Source organism: Enhydra lutris, unplaced genomic scaffold, assembly GCF_002288905.1.
Source record: "Enhydra lutris kenyoni isolate GAN:26980312 unplaced genomic scaffold, ASM228890v2 scaffoldscaffold5, whole genome shotgun sequence".
Taxonomy (NCBI): Eukaryota; Metazoa; Chordata; class Mammalia; order Carnivora; family Mustelidae; genus Enhydra; species Enhydra lutris.
In genome coordinates this window covers 28,083,785-28,094,373 of record NW_019154089.1, presented here as the reverse complement: position 1 = coordinate 28,094,373, position 10,589 = coordinate 28,083,785, and positions in this window count along the sequence as shown.

Below are 10,589 nucleotides of genomic sequence, written 5' to 3'. Positions count from 1 at the left end.
AGAGAGAGAGAGAGAGAGAGAGAGAGAGCACAAGAAGGCAGAGGCAGAGAAGGAGCCCGACGTGGGACTTGATTCCAGGACCCTGGGATCATGACCTGAGCTGAAGGCAGTGGCTTAACTGAATGAACCACCCAGGCGTCCCATCCTTTTTTTTTTTTTTTAATAGCATTTTTGCTTGTTGTGGTAAAATGCACATAACGTAAAATTTACCATTTTAACCATACAGTTCAGCAGCCTTCCGTACATTCACACTGGTGTGCAACTAATCACCAGAGCGCCTTTCATCTTGCAAAACTGAAACTGTATCCCCATGCAACCGTAACTCACTGTCCCTGCTCCCCCTTCCCCTGGTAACCACCATTCTATTTTCTGTCTCTACGAACGGACTCCTCCAAAGCCTGGCTTTTCTTCTTCCACCCAAGGTCCTAGCAAACAAGCCTCAAGCAGGGCCAAAAGGATTCCTGACTTATCTGAATGAGGGCTAACAGAAACCGTATTTTTAATTGCTGAAATAATGTTTTATTTTGGAAAATTTTAAATATACCAAAAAGAGAGAAATGTTATAATGAACCCCCAAGAAGATGTTACCCACCTCCAACAATCATCAACATTTCGACGCCCTTCAAAAGAATTCCGATATGAAACAGCGCATGTGCAGAGTAGAATTCTGTAAAAAGTCAGTGGGGCGCCGTCTGTGATATCCAGGCACAGGGCCGCTTGTCCATGACGAAGCAGGTGGCTTGCCACACTGCTCCCTGTGAACCCCGCGCACCACCCCAGTCAGTCCTTCAGGTCCGGCAAGATGCCTGTCTACAGGGGCACCTGGATGGCTCAGTGGGGTAAGCCTCTGCCTTTGGCTCAGGTCATGATCCTGGGACTGAGCCCTGCACTGGGCTCCAGCCCTCCATCAGGCTCTCTGCTTCCCCCTCCCCATCTGCCGGCCTCTCTGCCTACTTGTGATCTCTCTCTCTGTGTCAAATAAATAAGATCTTAAAAAAAAAAAAAAGATGCCTGTCTACAGACTCATTTAGGAGCTAGACCTAGGTTCCAATCTGAGGCCACAGTTTCCTGGCTAAGGAGAACCAGGTTTTAAACAGCTGGCCCCCCTTCCTACCCAAAGAAATGCAGTTCTTCTCTTTTCTTTTTTTTTTTTTTTTAAGATTTTATTTATTTGACAGAGAGTGCAGACAAGTGGGGGAGGGTAGAGTTTGGAGAAGCAGGCTCCCCACCGAGTTGGGAGCCCCACGTGGGGCAGGATCCCAGGATCCTGGGATCACGACCTGAGCCAAAGGCAGACCCTAACAACCAACTGAGCCACCCAGATGCCCCTAAAAATATTTTTAAAAATAGGCTTCACACCTGGCATGGAGCCCAAAGCAGGGCTTGAACTCATGACCCTGAGATCAAGACCTGATCTGAGATCAAGATTCAGACGCGTAAGGGCCTGAAGCACCCTGACACCCTAAAATGCATGCTTTTAAAAACAGGCAAAGCTACTATTCCCCAAGAAGGGCCACTCTCCTATTTTAAAGCCCCCCCACCTTGTCATCTGAGAACGAGAACAAAATCTGGTTAGTAAATGAGACCCCCATGGCTACCCCACACCCCTCAGAAGCCCTCTGTCCTACTCTGTAAGGTGCTAATGTTAAGGGATAAAGAGCCACTCCAGCGGCTTCCCAGTCTCGCCTGGCCCTCTGGGTGGGCCCAACAGCTTCGGAGGTGACTGGGAAGGGCTGGGCAGTAGAGGTAGCAGAAGCCCAAGGGGAAGCTCTGGTGGGGAGCTTTCCCCGGTACCCAGGGGTGGAAGCACAGGCCCATGAGTTCCCGGGCAGGACCAGGCTGAATGCAGACCTTTCGGCTGTTAATTCTTTCTTCCACAGATTCTTCCTTCCTATGACGGCAAAGAAGTGGCCACCAGAAGGGGCAAATATTTAATGTGAGCTGAGAATATTTAATGAAAGCAGAGAATTCTGTAACCAGAGAGAGCCCAGGTTTTGGAGAAGGCCCTGACTGGAAACAGGTTGGGAATGCCCTCCCTAAAAGTCTCCTAAGTTCAGGCTCAGGTGCCAGTTTTCCATCCTTGCCCCCATAATACAGATACAACTGGTGTGATCACCAGGAAACCCAGACCTCCAACAGTGGTAGTAGGGAGGCTCGGGACAGCACGGGCATGGTGACTGGCTCCAGGCCTCGGGCACAGACAGCACCCCAGAAACGGCAGCAACTGCTGCTCTGTAAGTGACAGAACATGGTATTCATCCTTTGCACCCCAAACCTGCAATCTTCTTCTAAAGTCCTGAAAGGTACAGATGAACCAAAGTTGGTAGGCAGCGCTACAAGACATTTTCTTTTCTTTTTTCTTAAAGATTTTTTTATTTTTTTGACAGAGACAGTGAAAGAGAGAACACAAGCAGGGGGAGTGGCAGAGAGAAAAGCAGGCTCCCCACTGAGCAGGGAGCCCAATGCCGGGCTTGATCCCAGGACCCTGGGATCATGACCTCAGCCAAAGGCAGATGCTTAACGACTGAGCCACCCAGGTGCCCCAAGACATATTCTTACAGGCTCTGAAAAAGGGGAAAAATAAACCCAATAAAAGGTCCCCTCTAACACCCCCCCCCCGTAGGTGAACTTCAGTGGACAGATGGAAGGTTACAATACAAAGAGCCCCATCAGCCCTAACATCTGTTTAGCACGTTTGCCTCGCTGAGTCTACACAGGAGCTCGTGTAGGTGAACTTCAGTGGACAGATGGAAGGTTACAATACAAAGAGCCCCATCAGCCCTAACATCTGTTTAGCACGTTTGCCTCGCTGAATCTACACAGGAGCTCGTGTAACAAATTGGGAAACTGAGGCTCAGAGAAGTGGTGCGACCTGCTCACTTCTACTCGCGGCTGGGACTGGAGGCCTGTCTTCCCCGACTGTGTTCCGTCTCACTTAGGGACCCCTGCAGTGACTCCCTCTTTCTGGCTGCTTCTTTCAGATCTCCACCATCGGAGGCGTGACCTATGAGCGTGTGAGCAAGAGGCTGGCCTGAGCAGCCAGGTGGGGCTCACAGGGGGCCCCAAAGCCACCAGGAAAGCTGGAAGAAGAAAACATTCTGTTTGCTCTGAACCTCTTTGTCTTTGTTTTTGTTTTCTGGTGTCTTGGGGCGGTTTCTAGCTGGGTAAGGGTGGGAAAGCCTGGAGGATGGCTACACAGGGCAAACCTTGGCCCTGAGACCCCTGTGGGCTCAGCAGTGTGGCAGAGGAAGGCCTGAAAATGGACAGCAATACTCCCAACCCCCTGCTGTTCGAGAAGCAGGGTGGGCACACTTCCCGGCACCCTTGCCCCACCCTGCCATCCGCTTCTCTGAGGGTAGAGACACAGGGCTCCTTTAACACACTGACTCTTCATGTGGGCCGCAGCGCAGGAGTATCAGATGGTGGTGGGGGGCACTTCCAGGAGAGGGTCCTGCTGCTGGCCTCCAAGGCTAGCAGATGAAGGAGGAAGACACCATGACTTGGCCAGAAAGGTGTTTTGGCATGGCCGTGGCTCTGCTGTGCATTGGCTGTGGAGGCATCCTTCCGGGCCTCAGTTTACCTAGTGGCACAAGAGGTGGCCAGGAGGACCAATAAGGGACTGAGGAGAAATGAGAGAGTATTAGATGGCAAGCGGGCCATGGGAGTGCCAAGAGGGACAAGAAGGACCTGGGATGTCCTGGTTTGGACAGCAGTGCCTGGGAGACACTGTGAGGGGCTTCAGCTGGCTGGGGAAGGTGGTCTGAAGGTGGTCTGACCTCCTGCTGGGTTCCTGGAGCTGAGTCCAGGATTCTGAGGAAGGCTTTGGGTCTTCCCTGCTTGATTTTGTCTGTCCAGGGCATGGGAGTGGGCACGGGGCGGAGGTGGGGACGGCTTGTGCCCTGGCCAGAGAATCCCTAACCCAGAGCACTGAACGGTCCTTTTCCCATTCTCCTTCCTCCTTGGACCCCCAAGGACCCCTCCTTGACTTCTTGCCCTATATTTTTCTATATGGCAATTCACTTATTTTTGCTACAATAGAAACTTTACATCACTTCTACATTTTAACATCTTTTTCCATAAATCGATGAAAACTATCAAAAAAGCCAAAACTGGACAACAGCTACATCCCGTTAGAGCCCCAAGCCTGCGGACTCCCTAAGTGAAGACAGATGTAACAGGAAAAGCAGCATCAAGTAAGCCACACTGTCCTTGGAGAAATCAAAATTACTGCAAGGCTACTGAAAAGAAAATGTACCCGCTATGAGAGCTGATCATCTAAATTATCTTGATTGTCCAAGTCCCAGATATGGGGCCTTAGAAATTAGGCTTGCTAGTGCCTTGCACAAGGTCTAGCACACAGCAGGTGCCTCATAAGTGCTACCTGACCCAAGGCGCTTCCAGCCCTTGTAATGCACAGCCTTTCACTGTCACAGCCCATCCTTGGTGACATGGCCCAGCTTACTGGCAGCTCCCTCCTGCCTCCTCCCACATTCTGCCCTGAAACTTGTTTATCTTCCCAAGAACAGCACTCAGCCTCCCCCCACCTCCCACCAAGCCAGTACCCGTGCATTCCATTGTTTTGCCAAGACTTATTGCTAATTAAGTGAACTAGGTAAGCATTAAATTAAACTAGCAGTGTTGCTGTTTCCCCTCCAGACTGAATAATTACTCATAATGAGCTTGGATAATAAGTCTCTAAATAACAGAGAGTTAACCATAATTAGGCTGAAAATTGAGAGATTGAGAGAAAGAGGGAGGAGGAGGAAGGGAGAGGAGGGAGAATAGGAGAGAAAGGAAGAGGAGGGGGGAAGGGGGAATGGGGAGAGGGAGGCAGGGAGAGGAGAGGAGAGAGACTGTTCTTACTTTGGCGACTGATTCAAGGACAAATCCAAATGGTTAGCAGGGGAGAAATTCTTAAGCCAGTATTGTTAAAGTCACACACGCATAGAAAAGCAGGACCTCAGAGCTCAACTAGTTTAAACTCTATTTCACAGATACGGAAACAGCAGCTCAGAGAGGGGAAGACAATTGCACACAGTCACATGGCAGGGAGTGTCTCTGAGAATAATGTGGGTTTTGGTATTGCCACCTGACGGAGGCTACAGCTTCTCAATCCATCTTCTGGAGCGGGGGCGGGGGGGTGGTAGATGGAGTAAAGCGAGCTGGAGGAAAGCATCACTCTGACGGCATCTTGGCAGGGAGGCTTTGTCAGGTTGACAGCTTTGACTCTGGGGACACACTGACAGGGTTTGAAATCCCTCCTCCACAGCCTAGAAGCTTTGTCCCCTTGGGGTAAGTTCACCCATTCCTCTGAGCCGGTTTCCTCACCTGAAAATGGGGATAATAATTGTACTCACCTGTAGAGCTGTCATGCTACAAGCTCACTAAATAGTTAGCTGTGGCCACCATGACCAGCCACCATCACCTCCACCATCACCACCGCCATTCCCAACCAGCATGTTGAGAGGGTTAGCTGCTTCCTTTGCTTGACTCCAGGCACGGGCACAAGCTGCTGGCTTTCTGTGAGTCTTACCTTGTCCTTGTGCAACATGGACCAAAAAACCTTTCCTTCCTGGGTCATGGGGGAGTTGCAAGGATTAAGGGTAAAAACCCACGTTCGTGGGCTTCCAGAAAGAAGAGCTTCGTCATTTTGCTGCACTGTCCGAGATGCTATAGTGACTCCCCACTCCACAGGCCTCAATTCGGGGGCCCTGTATCCCAGTCTCTTCGTGACTTTCATCCTGACCCGTGGGAGTGAGTCATTTCTTTCACTCTACGGGGCGGGGGGGGGGGGGGGGGGGGGGGGTGTAACTGCTTCCCTCCCAGCAAGCTCATCCAGCGAAGCGGGGGCTTTCCAAAGCATCTTCACAGACCACCACTAGGTGGCGCTCTACCACCCACCTGACGCCCCGAGGACAAGGTGGGAGTGTCTGTTAGGGGGGGCGGGGCGAAGGGCGGGCAGTGAGATCTGAGTGAGTGGGTTTTGGTGGCCGAGTGTATGTGTCATCTACCGGTGGCATGGCATTGGAGGCTACATGGGTTCCTCAGACAGGCATTTCTAAATTTGAAACCAATTCCTACCACTTGCCCATATTGAGACCTTGAGCCTTCCTGAACCCCAGTGTCTTGGTCTGGAAAATGGTAATAATACAAGCTCTTGAGAGAGCGAGCATGAGCCAAGTGTCAAATACAGGCCCTGGAACATCGTAAGCGCTCATTAAACAGCTCTAAGGGCCTCTCTTGCAGTTCTACTGGGGAGAATGGGCACACGCAGGGTCAGAGCATTTAGAGCAGGAAGAAGTGTCCAAACTTGGCCGTGCACGAGCATCTCCTGAGGGTCCTCTTAAAAGGATAGCTGGGCTCTGCGCCAGTCCTCCTGAACTGTACTCTTAAGGACGGAGACTAAAGAACTGTCCCTGTGTAGTGCTCCCCAGCCACACAGGACTTTGGAGACTATTCTGGGTCCCAAGCCTCCCATGTTTGCAGAAAGCATGACTTCCTGTGTATCCTGCCCATTGTGTCCATCCAGGGCAGCAACCTGAAATACTGGTCAGAGCTGGCCCAGCAGAAGCCAGACCACTCGAGTTCTTCCTTAGAAGCTAGAGCTAGGTCAGAAGTGAAGCTCAGAAACTCACCTGAGTCCCCAAAGAAGGGAGAGACCCAATTATTTACACTCTTTCTCATAGAACTCACTGTTGAATAATGATACTATACATTCCATGCTTAGTTACCATAAGCCCAAGCTGATAGCCTTCCCATCTTAGAAGTGGGGAGATAAGAGACTCAGAGCAGAGTGGTGGCTTTTTTCAAGGTCATCTAGCTAAGATCAGACAAGCTCGACCTTCCACCTCTGAGGCCCAATGTTCTCACCTATATACCAGAAGTTTCACACTTCCAGCCTAAGAACTATTCTAACTTACAATGTATTTTATTGGTCTTCTATTGTGCTAAGAATTTTTAAAATTTAATTTTAAATTAAATGAAAAATTAGTAGGTTTCCTAGAAAGTACAGATTCCAGTGGCTCTAGGGAGACGCTAGTTTCACCGCAGTACCCAGCGCATCATGCTGTGTCAGTCACCCAGCTGGACTCACTGCGTTACCTGCCTGGTCCTGGTGGGCATCTGGACTTGAGACTCCTGCGAAATGCTATGGCCTTTCTGTGGAAATTCAAGTTACAAAGGTTTTCCCTGAGGAACAGAGAATGAGGTGAGTGAGGGCTGGTAAGATTCTTTCCTAGGCATGTGGTGCCAGGGATGGGCAGAGCCAGTCCACAGGCAGGGTTCCTCCCAGGGGATGCTCTGGGAAAGGCCCAAGCCTGGTCCCAGCTCTCCACCTTCACATGGGGTTCAGGGAAACCCTCCCAGATCCAAGCCTGCTGGGGGAAGACAGATGGAGCCATAAATCACGTTAGCCTAGGGTAGATGTGCAAGAAGCCATTTCTGTATTTCTGTCTGTTGCTGAGCTTGCCTGCCACATCGTCAATCAGGAGAACAAATGGCTAGCAACCCTTTTCTTTTATGAACCCATATCCATTATCCTGTCATGTCTTCCCCACCAGGTGAGTGCAGCGGCTAGCTGGGACCATTACAGAGCCTTTTACTCATCCTAAGCCCTTGAGGTACTACAAGGCGGCAGGACAGATTCAAACTGCCAGGGTGTGAAGTGTGGCCCCTGCCTTCCCCACGCCCCCATTCTCTGATCTGTAAAATATGGCTAATAATAGTTCCTACCTTGTAGGGTTACTAGGATGATTATCAACAAGAGGAGCAAATTCCTTAGCATTGCACTTTGTACACAGTAAATGCTCAATAAATGCTAACAGCTATGATTCATGCCACCGTCACCTTCATGTTCTACTGGGGGAAAGTAGCTGAGGGCACCACCATCAAACCAAGTAAGCCAACTAACAAGATCATTTCAGATGGCTTTAACAGCTATGAAGAAAATAAGAGGAGTAACGAGTGACTAGGATTCTTACAGACCTCTTTGGGAGGTAACACATGCTGAGGCTTCTTAACCTCGCTACTGCTGTTACTTCAGGCTCGACTGTTCTTTTTTGTGGGGGCCATCCTGGGCTGTAGGATGTTCAGCAGGGTCCCTGGTCTCTACCCGCTATATGCCTGCCACCCTCTACCCCACTAGTGATGACCCAAAACGTCTCCAGACATTGCCAAACGTCCTCCAGGAGGCAAGAATGGGCCCTGCTCTGAGAATCACGGATGGAAAGGATGAAGGGAGAGGAGCATGCTGGTGGCAGAACAGGGGAGGGGGAGTTTGAACCCAAAAGGCACGAGGAAGTGGAACCTTGACCCCAACGCTAATCCAAGCATTTACGATGTTAAACCTAAAGGAAAGCAGGTTCTCCTTGGAAAATGGATCTGCATGTCCCAAGCCTCCACACGGCTTGGCAAAAGAAATGCTGCACAGAACAAAGAACTAATAAGCATGGAACAAGGCCTACGTCTAGAACTCAGGCGGCTCAGAAATTCAGACAGGCATGCGGTTTCCTTACTCTGTCTTTTGGGCCAGAAACCAGGCCCTGTGTGAAGTCCTCCGCTGGAATGTCAGAGAAAACATGCATCTGAGTCACCTGGAAGCCAGCTAGAAATGCAGATCTCCAGGCCCCACTCCTCTCGGAGAATGCCCCACACCATTGTGCAGGTTGCTCAGGTTTGAAAATCTCTGGAATGAACCAGAGGTCAGCCCCAGAAGGGCCTTTAAGGCATCTCTGGGCTTTTTCAAGCTTTCCGAACTACTGCCCAGCATGGGCACGAATCAAATCCAACACGGACGGCCCATGTGTGGGAGAAGTACAAGAGAATCCCTTGGGGCGAAGGCGGGCAGGAGCCCAGGACCTCTGTGGCTCAGTCCCCTTCTTGAGCTCAAAACCACACTACTCAACCATCTCTAAGTAACAGGTGGAGAAACTGAGGCCTGAAGACACAGGGATAGTGAAGTGGGTGCTTTTGGTAAAGCCATGACTTGCCTTATCGTCGAATCCCCAAAACCTAGAGCCTCCTCCCTCGCCTGGCCTGCACACAGCAGGTAGGGAGTCCTATCCCCAGCCCTGCCCTGCCCTGTCAACACGCATGGTTCCCAAACAGCTCCCGGGGCTGGACTTCAGCCTCATGCCCTGAACGTGTATCTCGTCACACCTCCCGTCCTCACCGAAGGCATCCGTGCTTTGAGAGAACCACTCAGCGCCACACTGACACGTGTCCCCAGAAAGGTTGACAGCAAATTCCATCATCGATTCTATGGTACACAAATTTTTACTTTTTAACCCTCCTTATAGAAGAGTGCAGTGTTTCATCAGCAGTATCTTAAACACAGTGCCCTGGTCTAGTTGGCAGGTTTTCCTTTAATTCTTCTTACTGGCACATAAGACAATGGTGCATCCTGAAGGGGACTTCATGTTTGGTTCCAATGTGCATTACTTCGCTTAATCCTCAGGAGAACCCTCCGAGGTGAGTGTTATCACCCCCACTTCAAAAGGTGAGAAGATGGAGGCTCAGGGCTGTGGAGGCAGCTGCCTCCCGACAGCCAGTAAGTGGCTGTGGTGAGTCATACGTGGTCGCCTGGGCAGGCTGCGGTGTGCGGCCGTTTAGTCAAACCCCAGTCCAGGTGTCGCTGGGAAGGCACCTGACTGAGACACTTCTGATCAGTAAGCCTTAAGTACGGGAGACTACTCTCCGTGTGTGTGCGTGGCGGGTGTGTGTGTGCTCATGCTGTCAGGTGAGGGCTGTAGAGAAAAACAGGTCCCCTGGAGAAGGAGTTCTCCCCAGAGACTGTTGCAGAAGTCTTGAGTTTCTGGCTTGTCCCACACATTTTGGACCCCAGCCTCCTGGCCTTCCCTCCACAGTTCCTGACCTGTCAGCCCTAGCTGGGTGAGCCAATTCCTTACAACGCATCTCTCTGGCTACATATATCAACAGGTTCCGTTTCTGTGGAGAGAGAACCGTGACCAGTACTGGTAGAGCTGGGGTGTCCAACCTTAACTTCCGCCGTGGGTGTCCCCAGGGAGGCCCAGCTCCAACTCGGGGGGCAGCACCCAGCTCCACGGCGGCCAGTCTCATGTTGCCCACACCTACCCGACCCACCCGACCCCCCCATCAACCTCCCAGCAGGAGGGAAGACACCCCTGGGGGCTGGCGGAGAGGACAAGGGAAGAGAACAGAGACCAAGAGCAGGTAACATGTTTATTGCAGGACGCCTTCTTCTGCTGCTGGGCTGGCTGGGAGCTCTACTGGGGGGCCCCTCACAAGCCCCAGTCCCAGAACAGATGGACATATTAACTTGGAATCCAAACCAGTTTCATATAAATAGAAGGAGGTTGGCAAACGAAAAAGAGAAAAGCAACAAACAAACGTGTAGTTATCCTACACTCGAGTGACAAAGGGGCAGCAGCGCCCTTATCCCCGTCACCTCTTCTTACTCCGCTTCTACGCGGAAGCTTCCACTCGCTCTGGAAATCACCTTCGGATCCAACTCAGCAGCACATAGCTGCCTCCCTGGCAGGCCCTGAGCCAGTCTCCTGGACTGGCTCATAAGCCAAGAAAACCGAGATGGGTTCTTCTTCAAACAAACA